The 19,318-nt window shown below is 38.5% G+C and overlaps 1 protein-coding gene across 1 annotated transcript in view; it reads left to right on the top strand.

Moving 5' to 3' along the window:
- Positions 1 to 19,318, top strand: part of LOC126372802 (mitochondrial cardiolipin hydrolase-like) — a 207,539-nt gene that overhangs the window by 144,685 nt on the left and 43,536 nt on the right. The window contains exon 5 of the mRNA XM_050018702.1: positions 13,967 to 13,999. The gene's annotated coding sequence lies outside the window, so the exon portion shown is untranslated. The remainder of the gene's footprint in view (positions 1 to 13,966; positions 14,000 to 19,318) is intronic.

The raw sequence follows: 19,318 nt of genomic DNA, 5'->3' as shown, positions 1-19,318 counted from the left end.
AATCGGTTCAGCTGTTTTAAGCCTGATAATAGACAGACAAGAGTTATTTTCACATTAATAATACTACTAGCGACCCGCCCCGGCTTCGCTTGGGTTCAATGCTGAGGAAAAAATTAAATTATTTACGACATCGCATTAAAAACCTCAAAAATAACATTATTTCTTCACTATTTAATGGATGTTATTATACATAAACCTTCCTCTTGAATCACTCTATCTATTAAAAACAAACCGCATCAAAATCCGTTGCGTAGTTTTAAAGATTTAAGCGTACATAGGGATATAGGGACGGAAAAAGCGACTTTGTTTTATACTATGTAGTGAAGCAGTCGTGTTCAAAACTGAAGTCAATTATCGTGACCCTTTCGGATATATGTGGTGTGACCTGTACGTAATTCGGCTAGTTTTCCTTTCAGGTTGTAAGGTCAGGCAGTTGCTTCTGTAACAAAACCGGACCTGTCAATAACTTCAGGTTAGGCAGGACCCTGGTATAAACGGGATAAACTGGTACGGAGATAATGGTCATTATTCACGATAGTCCAAATCTGACCCCTTATTTCCTAGACACGTGTAGATAGACCAAGGCCAACTGTATTGCGGAAGCTTTCAAGAAAGATAATCCAGCATGATTAGATAGATATATAAATGAACATAAAGACGATTTGCCGATATCCCGTTCAGCAATTTTTAAGTAAGTATTTTTATTCGCAGAAATGTTAGTAGGTACAATAAATACATTTTGTTGTTTCTTATACGGATAAATTGTTTAGTAGCCTTTTTATAAGTGAGAAAAGAGATACAGACGTGATGGTATATCCGAAGAAAATTAGGATGAAAGAAGATGAAAACCTCAAAATGAACCAAAATGCTTGATGAAAATTAATAAAAATGAATGAATGAAAATGAATGATTTTAGGAATTTCGTAGAAGTCGACCAAAAATTATCTATCATAGACTACAATGGACATTTCTGTCTTGAGCGCTTGTAAGTTTTTACTTATAAGTATGGCATTATTGACACTCTGTAGAATTTAATTCTGATAACATTGTCGAACCTCGCCAAAACAAATGACGCTTTTGTTTTTTATTCCATTTGTTTTTTTTTTCCATCTCGTCAAAACACGTGGTTGGCTTTCTCTCAAGAATAGTGTTCAGCTGATTAACATCCTGACTTACATACGCTCTCGAACATTAAATATGTATGCACTTGGCACTATGACACATTAAGTTTTTTGACAAGTAGAACTGTAAGTCTCACGAAACGTCCAATATGTTAGTGCGATAGGGTTCCAAAGTTGGTACGTGATATTGTTCATGACTACATACGGTTGTACATTAGTTTAAGATAAGGAGTTGTCTAATTACCTGTGTTATATCCACCCCAAAAGGTTTTCTGTATGTAAGTAGTGGGTATGTCTATTGAGCTGTAAACGCGTAGAAGCGGCGCGGCCCCTAATGTCCGACGGGTTATATTTGTAGTTCAAGGTTGAGATTAACACATTCTGCTCTTGAATATTTCAACATTGCTAGAACCGCACTATTGTACTTCAAATGACGTATTTTTAAATTTGAAAATACACACACATACATAAACTCACGCCTATTTCCTACCGGGGTAAGCAGAATCTATGGAAATCCATTCTTCGATACCGACTTGCTTCTCTTGTTCAATCTTTTCTTACACGCACGCCTGTTCAGAGGAGACCGGTATTTTTTAGGGACATCGTCAACCGAAAATGGTAGATTTTTCATAACAAAACACAAGATTAGTGAAATTTCATTGAGGACTCCCGCGTTTACAGCGTTGTTCTAATCTCCCTCACCTTTATAAGGCAGTAGCAAAAAATCGACTACTTATACTTCGTCTACTCGTCACCAAAACAAGCGAAGATCTGAAGCTACGAATGTCTAGAGGCGGCCCCAAACACGTGCCGGTTCAAGGGCGCCTCGCCGGCGGTCGTTACTCTGCGTTTTTTGCGCAACTACGCATCTAGCCAGACGCATAGATACATGACTAATATATACCAACATTATAGTGACCGCTCCTTCTATACTATAGATATCATATCAGATAAAAAATAATTGATTTCTTCGCGCTGTCAGAAGGATAGACATCTCCGGTCGTTAAGCCACAAGCATTGATCACTCGTTTTCGCTAATTACTATTTCTGAGCATTGCCAATACGTAGGGAAACAAGCAGCTACGATGGTCATTTTGACATTATAAAGTACAACAATTCGCTTCATCAATATAGTTAGAAATTAATACGAAACTTGATGAATGCCATCAACTACAACTATTTGCTCCTTTGACGTTGTTATTAATTAACACGAAACTTGATGGGCTGAATAAACGTCAAAACGGCCATCATAGAGTGCTGCTAGTTTCAGCGTTACTTAAATAGCTACGTAACTGAAACTGTGAGAGCCACGCTCTTGTCGGTGTAGCATTCTCCATTCTTGTCTACCAAAGGTCAACTCTTTCACTTCCTTATAAGACACGACGTTCACCTTCTCTTTAATTTGTTCCATGTAAGCTCTTCTTTGTCTTCCCCTTCCTCTCTTTCCTTGTAGCTTCCCTTCTATGATGTTTTTAATAAATTCATCGTGTCTTATTAAGTATCCAATCATCTTGCCTCTTGTGTCCTTTTAACTCACAATATTTGCCTCTTTTCCTTTATTATTACTAGCACTTATTAGTAACCCTTTCTGTCTAACTTATTATATCCATCCTCCTCCAACATTTCATTTTAAAGGCCTCGAGTCTCTCTCTGTCTTTCTGTGTCAGTGTCTAAGTTTCACACAACAAAGTTTCAAACATTCCATACTGGCGTCTAAACAAATGTCGATACGACGGTATATGTTTTATCTTATACATTATTATGATTATAAGTAGGTTAGTTATTGATATTAATAGTATTGTCGAATAAGTGTTTGCATAAATAAATAATATAATTTTATCGAACCCTAAAATATAATCACTATTGCCATTTCCGCATTTGGCTGTCTAGTATTTTATCTCGTCTATATTGATAATCAGATTTTATTTAGTCTGTATAGATGATAATGCTTTTTTTACGCAACCCTCTTTTACTAGGAACGAATAAATAAATAATATATTTATATACCGCCTTTATTTAAGAGCCACGCGTTTATCGATGTAGTATTCTCAGTTCTTGCCTATCAGAAGCCTTTTCTTTGACTTCTTTATAAGACTTCTTCTTGGTGTTCCCCTTCCTTTCTTTCCTTCTCTTTTCCCTTCTATGATGTTGTTAGTAAATTTGTCGTGTTTTATTAAGTATCCGATCATCTTGCCTCTTCTGTCCTCGATAACTCTCAGTATTTGTCTCCTTTCCCTTATTCTTTCTGGCACTTTCTCATTAGTAATCATTTCTACCTTAATAAAAATAAACACGTGTATAAAAGTATTTCAGAGCCAAGTAAGCAAAATTGAATCCAATTATTTCGTATATACTTATTATTATTTTTCTTTATTCTAGTGTTTATGTACAACGTGTCTTGTGTTGTGTATGACGTATGGCGTCAAGGTACGACCGCTATCTTTCCTTTGCCATCGATATGCTTGCTTATGTAGTTTGGGTATTATATACAATACAATACAAAGACTCTTTATTGCACTTGAATCACATTAAAAATACATTAGTATTATAATTAAATTGGAAGTACAACAGGCGGCCTTATTCATTCTTCATTCTTTCATTCTGCGTATATGATACTGCAAGATTGTATATTATGTAATGTACTAGTAATGTAGCATTTTGTAATGTAATGTACTAGCTTTCCGCACACGACTTCACCCGCGTGGACTTATGTATATTTTCCCCACCTCCTTTTCGTACCCATAAGGGATGATATCAAGGATAAAAACTATCATAATGTTTTCCCTGTTTTTTAAGCTATGTCCATTGTCCATACCAAATTTCATCTAAATCGGTTCAATGGTATAAGCGTAAAAAGGTATAAGAGACAGACAGAGTTACTTTCGCATTTTTAATATTAGCATATATACGTAATGTTTTTGTGCTTTTTCCCATTAAGCAGTGCTTTTGTTTACTTAATAAGGGGCATGTAAACAAAGCTAGTTAGTTTACTTTCCTTTATAGTGTTTACTGTTTATTCTTACTAAACAACTGGATAAAACAGTAGGTACGTTTTTAATATGACTACATAAACTGTCTATATACGTCCCACTGCTGGGCACAGGCCTCCCCTCAATCTACCGGGGGGTTTAATATGACTATTTGGGGGTATTTGGGCAAGTAGCCGGTTAACATGCCTTCCTTTTTCGAACAATCAAGTGAATCAGCCTGCATTGCCTTTATCAGACAAAGCAGTCTCACGGAACGATTTTAACAGTGTCCCCATCGAGAATCGAACCCGGATCCTCATTTAAAGCCAAACGCTAGACTAGACCACAAGCTGTTAAAGGTTCATCTTATTTATTCATTTTCCGACGCGTCACTCGACGACCTCCGTGGTCCAGTGGTTGAGTGTTGGTCTCACGATCCGGAGGTCCCGGGTTCGATTCCCAGTGGGGACATATCCACAAAAATTACTTTGTGGTCCCTAGTTTGGTTCGGACATCACTGGCTGATCACCAGATTGTCCGAAAGTAAGATGATCCGTGCTTCGGATGGCACGTTAAGCCGTTGGTCCCGGTAACTACTTACTGATGTAAGTAAGTAGTCGTTACATGAGCAATGTCAGGGGCCTTTGGCGGCTCAATAGTAACCCTGACACCAGGGTTGATGAGGTTGTCCACCTCACAACCCACATGATAAAAAAGAAGATAATTAACCTATTTATGTCTCGTTAGGAATACTAAACTAGATATAAAAGAGAGTTGGGGTCGGAAACTAATTATCATTTTAGCGTGACATTTTTGACAAACACGGAAATTGGGGCGTCTGATTTGGGTAACATTTTGTCCACTTTGAATGGTTGTTTGTTAATAATTTTGGGAGTATTGTAAAGGTTTCCTGGTGTAAGTTATTTCATTCCGAGTTCGCAATATAACAATAGGCGGAGGCCATGGAATTTCATTTATTACAAACTTCATTTAATTCGCTTTTCGTTTTAAATTTCTTGTTATTACTTTTTTTGCAAAAGTCATAACATAACATAAACAGCCTATATACGTCCCACTGCTGGGCACAGGCCTCCCCTCAATCAACCGGAGGAGGTATGGAGCATACTCCACCACGCTGCTCCAATGCGGGTTGGTGGAGGTGTTTTTACGGCTAATAGCCGGGACCAACGGCTTAACGTGCCCTCCGAAGCACGGAATTATCTTACTTTTTCGGACAATCAGGTGATTCAAGCCTGCAATGTCCTTGCCAAACAAAGGATAGTCTCACAAAGTGATTTCGATAATGTCCCCATCGGGAATCGAACCCGGACCTCCAGATCGTGAGCCCAACGTTCTAACCCCACAGCGAGTGTCAAGCGTTCTTTCAACTAGGCTATCATGCCTCGGCTATTATTTATAAAAAAGTCCATATTCTGCGACAATCAACAAGTTCCTAACCTAAATATAGGTATGAAATAATTCGTACGTGCAGCTGGCAAATGATTCGCAATACTATGATTGTCTCGAACAAGGCGCCTAGTTTATGACTTCTTGGCAAACACGTTGTACTGGTTAGTAGGTAAATAACCACAGGGCCTGGCAACAAATAGCGCCCGGCTTTTAGAGGCGCCTTTATCAGTACTTCCTTAGCAACAGCGCGTCTGAAGGCTACAGCACACCAAACAGGGCAGTTTCTACGCGTGCTCGTTATAGTTATAAGCACGTTCAGTTGTCACATTTAATTCCAGTGCAATATTTTCCCCCAACGTAATGTTTACTAACATTAGAAACGTGTTATCGGTATAGCTTCCTTTATAATTGAAAAATAAAATAAAAAGTAGAACTAATTGGACATTTAACATTGATATGTTATCCAGAACTTTAACAAAAAAGTATCAAAGTTGAAATAACTGGATTTTTTGTGATAGGTGAAGAATAGTAGGTGAAGAAAACAGACATTACAAGTAAGATTATTTCTAAGAAAGAAATTTCTTCCAGCTGGCCTACGTGACAAGGAGAAATGCAGTGTATAATACTATAGATAGACATACCTACATACGCGTACAACCTCGCAACCTACAAATATAAAAATAAGACAAAAAATAATAATTATTATTTAATAAAATAAAAACAATAAATTAAAATAGATTACTTCAATGTTTTTTTTCGTGCAAAACCGTGAATATCAATGTGAGTCACTTCTATAGCGAACGAGCGTATTGCTCCTTGCTCTGTAACATCAATGATACATAGCTTAGTTATGCAGTTTTAAATTGATGGACTATTACAACGACACCGCGACATACTTTTCATGGGCGACGATAAAATGTTTAATTTATGTCGCGCCTCAGTATCATGATCCACGATCAAGATCACGGTCGTTGGTTATGTAATGGTCTTGGACTAATACGGTATGTAGTTGAGTTCGTTGACTATAGCTCGAGTACAAGTTGTTGTCACCGCCTAAGGTCTAACCGTTTCCGTGGTCCAGTGGTTTATCGTTGGGCTCATCGGAAGTCCCGGATTCGAATCCTGGTGGAGACATACCATAAAAAAAAACACTTTATGAGTCCTGGTTTGGTTAGGACATTACGGGCTGATCACCCTATAGTCTAGGATAAATATTAGGGTTCTAGATAAATCATTAAATTCTGATTACTAAATAAGGATAGATCTAAAACTAACGAAAAACAGTTTCTTTTTCCTTTTAATTTATTTATGACTTTCACGTTTTTCTATGACCTCACAGTGTGCTTTTTTTCAGTGTTTTTTGTTCAATTTCCTTAGTAATTTCGTGTTTTGACGTTGAATAAAAAGTAACTGATTTGACTAGTTGGAAACCATCATCATCATCCGTATGACGCCCACTGCTGGACATAGGCCTCCCCCAAGGATCTCCACGACGATCGGTCCTGCGCTGCCCGCATCCAGCGGCTTCCCGCGACCTTCACCAGATCGTCGGTAACCAGCTTATCTCAAATATTTTCCTCTTAGACGACGCCCTGAGCTGAGGTTCGCGTCCAACTGGGCACCCTCAGGCCTGTTGTCTTAAATTTTGTACCGGGTGAGAGCCCTCAGCGCGCCCCATTTGTCCGGCCAAGTAGTTAATGCCATTTGCGGCAATCCTACAATAAGTCATGTCAAAAAAATATCTGAACCATCATTGCCACGGTACTATAAGATACTGATGAATGCCCATAAAAGTAGATTTCCAGTTAACGCATGCCAAAAACCGTCACAGGTCCATAAAGCTACCAGCGTTCTGTGACACATGCGTGTAGGCATACCGTGGTGTAGGCGTGTGAACGCGTGCAGATGCGTGTGAATGTGTGTGAATGCGTGTGAACGTGTGTGAATCACCGGCCAAAGTCCTAACATACCCAAGGTCACACAGACCTACGCGCGATCAAATTTATGAACGCATTGTAGCACCTCTCAGTACCTGTGGTTTATATTTAGATGTCCATAAAGTGAGGCTTTTTAAGGAGTTTCCTCTAACATTTAAGTAAATAAAGATTTATTTGAAATCGCTAAATAATAAATCAAGTTTCAGGGTTTACCGGTATGTGGTTTTCCCTTTAGGTTGAAAGGTCATATTGACAGACTTTATTCAAAATCGGCACAGGTTCATAACTTCAGGTGAACTGAAATAAAACGCGATGAACTAAATAGAATAAATAATAATAAAAATAAATAAATTAAACAATAATATATGATATTTGCTGATGTATGGGACTCATCAGATTCTCTGTCGAGGGCGTTATGCGTTTAGGTGTGAATTTTCACATAACACATTCCGGGCGGTTATAATTTCATAATGACTTTGTGTGATTATATTCTGTGATATTCGGAAATATTATCATTACCGAGGGACATTAAGAAAATAGAAGCACTGTATGTGATTTGTGATGTCAAGGGCCCTAATCTAATGGCCCTTCGATGAATGGAGGAGCTTATTCAAATGTCGCCGGTTTAGTAGGAACGGGTGAATCATTATGATTCCGGCGGCGTGGTTGGCTTCCGTTCGTGGAACTCCGGCGCAGACTCGGCCGACATCCGTCGCCTGTGCCGGCGCGCGCCGCTCAGTACCGGCTTGCGTCACAGTTCATAGGTCGAGTGGCTAGAAGAGTACTAGTATTAGGTATTATGAGTGCTCATGTACTAGGGTGGCTACTCTTGCCAATAAAGCGCAATACAGCTATAGTTGTAGTACGAGTTGTCAGACGTTCAGACTATTTCTGTCCAACATAATCCTCTCAGATAATGCCTTCAGACAAGATTCACGCACACCTGGGTATACTTATCATCAAGTATGGCGCATACTCTATCACGCCGCTCCACTGCGGGTTGGTCGAGGCATTCGTATAGTGTATTCAAGCCACCCGAAGGCCAGAAAATCAGAACAGAATATAATATGCTCCCAGGCCTTAAGCGCAGTAACACTGTGTCGCGGCAAGGAAGTACAGGTCATGGGTTCAAATCTGTTTAGTCGGCCGACGACCGTTGAAGTGGACTGGAATTACCTCGTTAAATGTATACTGTGGTCAAATATCTTGTAACATAAACTCACGCCATTAATCTCTATCGGAGCAAGCAGAGGCACAAATCGTCAGAAGACAAATTGCAGCTACGTTTCAATGAGAGGCCTACTTAATTCCAATTCGGGTCTTAAGTTCGGACCGCAAGCGGTTCGAACCGTGGTTCTAATCAACTAAGAACACTTTTGAATGGGTCGTTTCGCACTGCAGTGTGAATCGCTGAAGACTTTTTTCGGACCTTGTTTCGGACCACATTGGGGTCGGATAGTGAAAATAGTATTTACTTAAATTTAATTTTACCCTATATTCCGAAACTCATTATTAACCAATAATTACCTGAACCAATTCGCACCGCGCCTCTTTCAAACAGCCGATTCAAAAGAGCATTGCTCGATTCGCACCACGGTCCGAACCGCTTAAGACGACTAAAGACCCCTCAATTTCAATATTATAATCATAACGATCTGTATTTGAGGAGGGCTTTGAAAGTACATATTTAAGTGCTAATTGTTAACAGTGATTATGAATTTATGAAATGAAAAGTAAATGCGTCATCTGCAAGTCATTATCATTATTAGAAATGTAATTTACCAAAACAACAACAGGCTGATTCATTTGTTTTCATACATTTCACCGAAAAAGTTACTATATTATTTTCTAGTAGGTTCATATAGATTATTTTCGTTGTCTTAAGACAAATACTAAAGACAATTGGGTAGTTTTCTAGGTCAAAGATAAATTATGAATTTCTGATTACTAAATAAAGACAGATCTAAAGGTGACAAGGAACGTTTTCTTTTTTCTATTTAACTTATTTATGAATTTTAATAATGAAAAATGTAATAGTAAGTGCGACATTTTGTCACGTTTTTCTATGAAATCACAGGTTGCTTTTTCATACAAATTCCATAGTAATTTCGAGTTTTAACGTTTAGTAAAAAGTAACTGATTTGACTAGTTGGAAACTAGCCTATTTCTTGCGGTTTGCAGCTTTGCGCGCTGCTTCTATAAGAAATACTGGCGCGCATGAAATGTGTCTATCCGTGCAAGAAATCGTACGTGTAAATATTGTTCGTTGCATTCACCATTTAAAACACCTAAAGACGTGTAGTTTCTAAACAATCATCCCTCGTTCAGCAGCAGCAGTGGATGAAACTCAATCATGAGGTGGGCACAGCCACAAGTAATCTGTTTTTGCAATACCCATTTCCTCAATCCTGACATACTTTTTGCTTTCTCCACAATCATCAATCGTTTCACACGCGGCGGATCACCCCAACAGAGTTAACAACCATAATTATCATTACAACTTTGTTTTATGATTGTATAGATTACAATTTTCATTATCGTATTTTCCCGATGACAAATATTCCTCGTACCGTTCGTAACAGGCCAGACACATAAATTATATGCACTTGATGACTAACATTTACGTCACAATCCGTTGGTATCGCACATACCGATGTGAGTCAAATCACACTAATCTAATACTGAGAAATAATGCTAAAAATAATGTTGAGATACTGTTTTACATATAGAATGCGTAACTTATCTCGTAGTTTTACGGATTCTTTATGAGTTTGAATTCATGTTTGGTTCATAGATAATGGATATCACTTGGTTTCTATGATTCTTCTTCTTGTATCGTGTGGGTTGTGGGGTGGAATACAAACCTCATCAACCCTGGTGTCAGGGTTACTATTGGATGACTACTTACTTCAAACGGCTAAACGTGCCATCCGAAGCACGGATCATCTTACTTTTTGGACAATCAGGTGGTCAGCCTGTAATGTCCTAACCAAACTACGGATCACAAAGTGATTTTTGTGGTATGTCCCCACCGGGATTCGAACCGGGGAACTCCGGATCGTGAGCCCAACGGTCAACCACTGGACCACGGAGGTCGTTTCTAAGATTTGTGTCCGGTTAATGGCAATAGGCTCGCCCCCTATTACATGGGACTTGAACACAGCTGGCGAGGAGTGGTATTTAGTATATAATTAATGTACACCTCTGCCTACCCCTTCGAAGATACAGGCGTGTTGCTATGTTAAGCTGTTTTACATTAGTAACATGTCTAAGAGAGTTTATGGCTAGGTCAAAGATAAATGATAAAATATAAACTCATCGAAGATGCCTTTGGCGGCTCAATCATAACCCTGACACCAGGGTTGATGAGGCTGGTATTCCACCTCACAACGCACACGATAACAAGAACAACATCGAAGATGGTGCTCTAGTTATTAAATAACTTGTAATGTATATCCACATTGATTTAAAAGATGTGTTGCTGTTGCATTTTCTTGTCATTTCTCCTCAGCCATAACACGTTCCGAAATAAAGTAGATTCAAAAATGTTAAATTGACCTTCAACAAGTTAGTCCATGATAAATACGTTGAATAAATGGTTCTGATTTTTGATCAAATATCAACCTCATTTTTCATTTTGACTTATTTAGGAATTTTAATCATGAATCTCGTAAGAATTAGCACGACGTTTGACCACGTTTATTGATGACGTCATCGTTTTGTATTCTTATTCAATGATGGCGTTTAGGAGTTCGTCAAACTAAATTTTTTAACCGTTCAATGATCAAACAGCAAGTATTTTTGTATTTTTTTTTGCGTAAAGTGCGGAGTGATTTGTCTACTGTACCTATATTCATAGTGATTGATTGATTACGTCATCGCTTGCCGTATGATAAGTCAATGCGAGTTTAAAAAATAATGAACACTTGCTAATCATCATGCTAAGTCCTCAGTTCCATTGATCCCACAGCCTTATTAAGAAGCTTTTTCTTACAAACACCTAAACATGAATGATGTCAGAAAGGATGTATTCATAAATGATGTAGGTCTAGCTTTTGAACACGGCTTCGCTCGCCCCTTTCCTAAAGTACCATTTTTTTTGTTAAAGGCGAATTTCCAAAAAAACATGATGCACGTTTTTTTTTGTTATTCACAAATACTCCGCATACCAAATATCAGCTTCTTACCTTGAAAATTGCGAAATACTCCATACAACCCCCACTCCATTTTAGGGAAGTGGGGGGTTAGAAAGAGACAAAATATAGCCTATATCACTCTCCATGCCTGCAACTACCTCAACTTAAACAATCACGTCAATTCGTCGCTCCGTTTTGCCGTGACAGACGGACAAACAGAAAGACAGACACTCGCACACACAGTTTTCCATTTATAATATAATTATGGATTAGCGATGTACTTACGACAGAGCAACGTTCTTTAGTTTTTTTAAATGATAAAAATGGATGCAGGGTTTCTTGAACTGTTTATACTCATGGCGCACTTGAAGTTTTCCCAACAACCATGGGATCTCGTCCGCAGAGTTGTAGGAGAAACTACACTTCTTGTATCGTGTGGGTTATCGTACACGCGCATCTGTGTGTATGACATCTGACACTACACGAAATGAAGACTAAACTATGTTCGGGGAGGGGGGGGGGGGGGGGGGGGGGGTGTAAAGCTAGCTCAGACACTGGTGGAGGGCGGAGACTTGCCTATACGTAGTATTATTCCTTTTTCTTTGACGTGGATGATCAATCACATCAACCCTGGTGTTAGGGTTTTGGCGGCTAAATGATAACCCTGACTCATTATAATATTGGCTGATACCATTAATTCTCAAAACAAATTGCAAACGTATACTTCTATCCAAAGCATGTAAAAGAATAATTTGCCCCCTAACAGTCAGGAATAAGACATCCAATTGTCGTGTACCTAATCTTTTTGTGCCTAACAGTTGTAGCAAAGCAAACTTTAGTAAACCATGGTGATACTTGCCTACAGTTTACCACCTGGGCCTATTTCCCACCTGGGTAAGCAGACACAATGGAATTCCATGTGCTTCAATCCTGACACTCTTTTCTTGCTTCCTCCACATTCATCAATCGTTTCATACACGCACGCCGGTTCAGATTAGATTGTTTTAAACCTTTTCTAAGGACATCTCCGATTTGGTCAATGTAAGTCCTTCTAGGTCTTCCTCTGCCAGCCCTACCATCAGCCTTCATGTTCTTCAGATAAATTTCATTTCTTTTTCGTACGTCACGGAACACTAACAATACTTAGTTGCATCATACGTACATCCTGATTTATTAATATTCTGTCCTAGTACACCTAAGTGACAAGTATGAGACAGTATTATAATATATTACGAGTGTATCCCCTGTCGTTCGACCGTATTTGGTGAGTTCCTTCCGATGTTAAGCTGTGTTTTACCATTGTATTCGAATTACATACATCGTCCCTCTGTCATAGAATAAAGAATAACTACGTAGCTGTTGACCGCGACTTCGTTCACGATCTACTATTAAAACTATAGAAGTTTCATACAAACTTTGTCGCCTCTTTTTACCGCCTTAGGGGTTGAATTTTGCAAAATCCCGTCTTAGCGAGCACATACGTTCTTAAAGGAGCTCCTATGCAAAATTTCAGATTCCTAAGACCTGTAGTTTCTGAGATTTCGTTATGAATTAGTGAGCCGTCAATGACTTTTCGCTTTTATATACTACGTATAGAACGATAACCCGCCCCGCACCAATTCGTATTGGGCGGCGACCTCACCCCCTCTGGGTCTTACTTTAGTCTTCAATGGCCGTAGGTACCCGTCCGCCTCTAGGGAGGAGAGAGAGAACGCGAGGACTTCTCTCGCTCGCACTTACGTGTTAGGCAACGCATGGTAAGATTGAGATTTTTGTATGGAGTGCCTCTGTTAGGCCTAGTGTAGTGTATGTGTGAACAATTTTAATGGCATTTTATTTCCATAATGGGTTTCCGTGGACGTTTATTGAATTTGTACGCTGTGGCCTGTGTCCTATTAGTGGAATGTTTGTTTGATTTGATAGTGATGAATTTGAATAACTTTGTAACTTTTGTAAATAGGACTAATTTATGTAAATTGCCCTGTATCTGTAGCTGATAAGTTTTATTGTAACTGTTTCCTTGTTTTGGTCCAATAAAGTGTATTGCTGTTTGGGTTGTCTCAATACTAATTATCTATTACCTACTGACGGTCTAAAAAGGACACATTGAAGCAGTTCATCTAAAAAGCAATATTGCTATTTGACATTTATTTTAATTTATTTATTATGGATGACTTACAAGCTACACTCTGCACATGCAAAGTTACAAACAATGAAAAAAAAAAAGATTAAGAGTGTTATATGCGTAAATGTCAAAGATGACTCAACAATTTCGCTTTTTAACCCCCTGGAGTCTTTAAATATTGTTAGGTACTTGTCCTTGATCTTGTTCCAAACATTGTAAGTGCTAAAAGCTAACGTACGTTATTCAAATGATTGTTTTTTCTTTTCAGATATTAACAGCTGAGCCGGTAGCACCACCATCTGTAAGTGTCAGCTTATATTTTAACATCTTTTATAGATTTATTTTCTCCGAAAAAAAAATACCATAAATAACATACATACACATACATAAACTCACGCCTATTTCCCACCGGGGTAAGCAGAGACAAATAACAAACAAACAAACAAACAAACAAACAAACAACAAATAATAAATAACATAGTTACACTTATACTTCATAGAAGAGGAAAACATAAAATAAAAAATGTAAATTATAACAAAACGAAATGTAATTCAATATACAATAAAAAAAATATTTAAGTTTATTTAAAAAAAAAATGTAAAAGTAAAAACTGAAGTGAAATTTTGTTGTCCGTTTTTTGAAAAAAGAAAACCCAAAAGTGAACAACCAATTACAATATCAACTTCACTGCATTAATAAACACTTACACAAAATTTTACGACATTAGCAGACAATTATACGATTTTCTCTTTTCGAAGAACTTGGGCCATTTTTACGAGCTGCGTGAGGTTTTGCGTTGTCTGTCGACAGCTTTATGTGGGCAACGAAAGTCGGTGCACTGACGGCTTTATATCGGCGTACGCGCCGAATGGGAATGTCACTTAATTGATTTGCAACATCTTGGCGCCTTTTTACTTCACCGCCATGTTGTATTGATTTTACCTCTTTGTTTTAAGTGTTTTCTTGTAGTGTTGTTATAATTATAATATGGTGAATGAGGATAAACACTATCTATTTCTCCCATCAGGTGTCGCTACTGTTGAGTGTTCTTACATTTTGACAGTTTCCCATACTCTTTGAGTAAACAAACATATTGTTTTGGTTATATTTTTACACTATAACCCTTTGCGCAGCGTTTAACTGCAAAAAGAAGAAAACTTGGAAAAACTTATTTAAAAAAAAACTGTATTTTTCCAACTGGCTGCTTTTCTTTTTCGTAACTCATACTTCAGACGGGATACACTCCCTTTTTTTTTTTTTGACGTGACTTATTGTAGATTTGCCGCAGGTGGCATTAACTACTTGGCCGGACAAATGGGGAGCGCTGAAGGCTCTCACCCGGTACAACGTTTAAGACAACAGGCCTGAGGGTGCCCAGTTGGGCGCGAACCTCGGCTCAGGGCGTCGTCTGAGAGGAAAAATATTTGAAAGAATTAATCGACCCCAGTGGGTCGATAGCGATAAGCGCTGAATGAGGGAAATCGTCGACCACGCCGGCGGGGTCGGTATCGGGGTAATACACTCCACGTTACTCCACATTTTATAGCAATTTATCACCAATTTTAGCTGGACAGTATGCAGAACTGTCAAAATTTAGAAACATTCAACAGTGCTGCCGACATTTGAGCTTCTAGTTTTTTTTTATCCTCATTTAAATGATAAGGCATATCTAATATACCTCTTTCCTTATACAGTTGCTCTCGGAAGAAATCGATGTTTAATAATAAGACCGCCGATTGTACCTTATAATATCCTCCTAACGCCGAGAGTTCCAGACACAATAGTTAAACAATGGGTTTTGGTTTTTAAAAGAACATTCGGTCACGACTTTAAGGTAGGCAGACGAACAGGCGGATGGCCTGATGGTAAGCAATCACCGTCGCCCATAGACACCCACAACACTAGAGTGGTATTTCTGCTATCATAAAAGTTGTCTTCTTCCTGTGTCTACCCACTCCACCAAGGACTGTGAATGTGATTTTCATTCATTCAATCATCATCATTAATGTAAAACCGACAAGAGCGTGTGTTAGTGTAGCATTCTCCACTCTTTTCTATCAAAAGCCAATTCGCAAGATGAACTAAGTCACCGAGCTTTCTGTCAGACCAGCAGAGGTTGGTTGAGGCGTTGAGTTTATGTATGTATAGAATCATTATCATTAATTTAAGAGCCACGCTCTTGTCTGTGTAGCATTCTCCATTATTTTCTACCAAAGGCGGCCAATTATTTGACTTCCTTATAAAGCACGACGTGCACATTCTCTTTAATCTGTTCCATCTAAGCTCTTCTTGGTATTCCTCTCTCTTTCCTTGTAGCTTCCCTTCTATGATTTTTTAAATATATTCGTCGTCTTATTAAGTGTCCGATTATCTTGCCTCTTCTGTCCTCAGTGACTTTCAATATTTGCCTTCTTTTTAATTTGTTCAAATAAAAAGGAATCTTAACCTAAATTAATTTGCCACATTGCGCACACGTGACACCAGCGTCATCGCTACCAAACCAAGCGTCCGTGACCCGTTCCATACAGTTCCCAATCCAATCGTGTTATCAATGTAATGTCGACAGTGTGATAACCCGACTCTTCCGCGAAGGGCGCCCTTAGATAACCGGGTCTCTATGATAGCTTGCCGACGCATTTGTCAATGAAATATGGAAGGAAGTGTTAGGATAGTGTGGGACTGTCGATTGTCAGTGACGTTCGACGTTTTTTTTTAATTTTAGGGTTATCGTTATCGATAAGGAACAACATAACAGTATCTATATAAGTCACGCTAATAATTCCTAATGTGGTGTGCCGTAAGTCACTAGCTTCCGAGGCACAGCAAGCGCGCGGCGCTAAATATATCGAGGGCTTCGGCAAATAGACGCAGCGAATTCTATCTATGCAAATAAACGTCGTGCGGCTATTGGTCGAAACCCTGGTTATAATTCGCGTCGCGGCGCAATTGCTGTGCCGCGGGGACTGAACACAATTTGCACTTACATTTTGTATTGAATCAGTACCTATTACTAGCCAATCGGTGCTATCGTATATACAGTACAGATCATCATGTTGGAGAGGATGTATTACTTAAAGTGCTATTACGAGGTACGCCGTGTCGTGTGCTTTGGAATCGCACCATTAATCGAGTATTTATTTAAATAAATGTGGACGATAAGCAGCTAAATGTATTACATACCATAACATATCGTGACTAACTTCGCTGACGTACCTGTAATTTTTGACTAAAGTGATTTGTGTCTTATTGACAATTGTAAAAGGTGCAAATCAGTTTGGCAATTCGCGACATCAGCCACGATATGCTTACGACTACATTTCGTATTGGGCTAGTCAGAGGTACATGAGTACCCCTCACTAAGGTTTCTGTTAGCTTAACATGATAGGTGGACTGTAACAGCGTCTATAATGGTCGAGTCGACTCTTAGCGAAAATTGAACATAAGATAAATTTATAACTCCCCGTATGAAAAGCATGACATGTACACATAAGTTTTTTTTTTTGACGTGACTTATTGTAGATTTGCCGCAGATTGCATTTACTACTTGGCCGGACAAATGGGGAGCGCTGAAGGCTCTCACCCGGTACAACGTTTAAGACAACAGGCCTGAGGGTGCCCAGTTAGGCGCGAACCTCGGCTCAGGGCGTCGTCTGAGAGGAAAAATATTTGAAAGAATTAATCGACCCTAGTGGGTCGATAGCGATAAGCGCTGAATGAGGGAAGTGTACACATAAGAACACAGTGACAGTTTACACTAAAAAGTGGAATTCTCTGCCGTCTTCTGTATTTCCGAATGCATTTAACCCGGGTACTTTCAAGGCCAGAGTGAACAGGCACCTTCTGGGCGAGCTCGCTCCATCTTAGGCCTCGACAGTGTCTTCGGGCAAGTCTGGGGACAAGACCAAACCCATCAAAGGTAAAAAAAAATGTCCTTCGTGATTTTATTTTAATGGACTACTTCAACAGATAAGACAGAAGGTTATTCTGTTATCACGCTGTTACCCAGTGGATATAGCATTCGAAATTTTCCGGGTCAGTGTTCATATCTCGTCATTATGAAGACTGTAATACCTAAACTCACGGAAAAATATCAAGTGCCTGGGGTTATCTCAGCAAATTAGCAAAGTTTAATATTCGCCCTCGTTTCAATGTACATAACTAAGTAATTAAAAAGTTTTTTGGTACATAAATCTCGTTATCAAATGTAGGTATTTTTTATTACCGGACTTGCACTAACGATTAATTATTTTATCTTAAGTACAGTTTTCACTAACACAGTTGGCTCGGCCATTATAGACGGCGATACGGCTCACTACCTTTTACGTTGGTCTAACAGAAAGCTCGGCGAGGTGTGGGTACTTAATTTATATTGCGATGGACATCACTGACTACCCCATTGGGATGTATGTCGTGAGCTTATGTTATTTATGGGAATATTTTTTGAGTTAAATGAAGTCCTTCATCACCATATGAGGCAAGCGTTTGTTCAAGTTACGTTTCATGATGAAATGTAAGTGAACACTTAATAATATCACAATTGTCTTATTTCGCCACGAACCTATAAAAAAAACCGTAAATAATCTGGTTCTCTTTAGGTTACAGATTTTTCCCAAAATAATTCTCGTTTAAGCCGAGGTTAAGCAACATTTCAAAATACGTAATATTGGCAACCTTTTCATCAGCATTTAATTAAGTTATTTTGACATTTTATTAATAATTATTTGCACTTAACCTCTGGAGTTTTTGTTCATATGTGCATGCTCCGACTCGCCTTATCATAATAAAAACAGGTGAAGTGCGAATCGGACTCGCGCACGATGGGTTCCGTACCCCCGAAATATTTATTCAATTATTTATTTTAAAGTGAATATATAACTATATATTCTGTCAATTCTGTTTTTTAGTATTTTTTGTTATAGCAGCAACAGAAATATATAATCTGTGAAAATTTCAACTATGCGACTATCACGGTTCATAAGATTCAGCCTGGTGACAGACGGACGGACGGATGGACAGCGGTGTCTTAGTAATAGGGTCCTGTTTTTTTGTTCTCTGGGCACGGAACCCTAAAAATGACCAATTACTTTTTAGTGCTTAATTTACTATAGTTTTACAGGCCATAATAATGGTTATGATGGATAAAAGAACATCCTTTGATTATTCGTAATACGTTTAAAGTAAATGTCAAACCGCAGGTTATCCCTTTATGCTACAAAATACAATCCCATTGTGGTACATGAATCTTTTTTTTTTATTTTAAAAATAAATTATTTTGTAAAAAAGAACAATGTTCATCTGGAAATCAGCATTGCGATAGGCCTCAGACGTCCACTGAAAACTGGGGGGTTAAAATGGACAGATCGAAGCAATTCATTTAAGAAAGCAAAATTGCAATTAGACATTTGTGCGTATAAGTAAGTGCGCAATGCAAAAAAAATAACAAATAGCAATATTGCTTTCTTAGACGAATTGCTTCGATGTGGCCATTTTAACATCCCTGGTCTTTCCTTATGGTTTTTGATTGCTGTGAAATCCACACTAATATTGTAAATTAAATAGTCTCTGCTACCTTCACCCGCAGAACGATTTAGATGAAATTTCGTATGGAGTTAGTTTGAG

This window comes from Pectinophora gossypiella, chromosome 14 (assembly GCF_024362695.1).
Source record: "Pectinophora gossypiella chromosome 14, ilPecGoss1.1, whole genome shotgun sequence".
NCBI lineage: Eukaryota > Metazoa > Arthropoda > Insecta > Lepidoptera > Gelechiidae > Pectinophora > Pectinophora gossypiella.
This window is presented reverse-complemented; position numbering and strand designations above follow the sequence as displayed.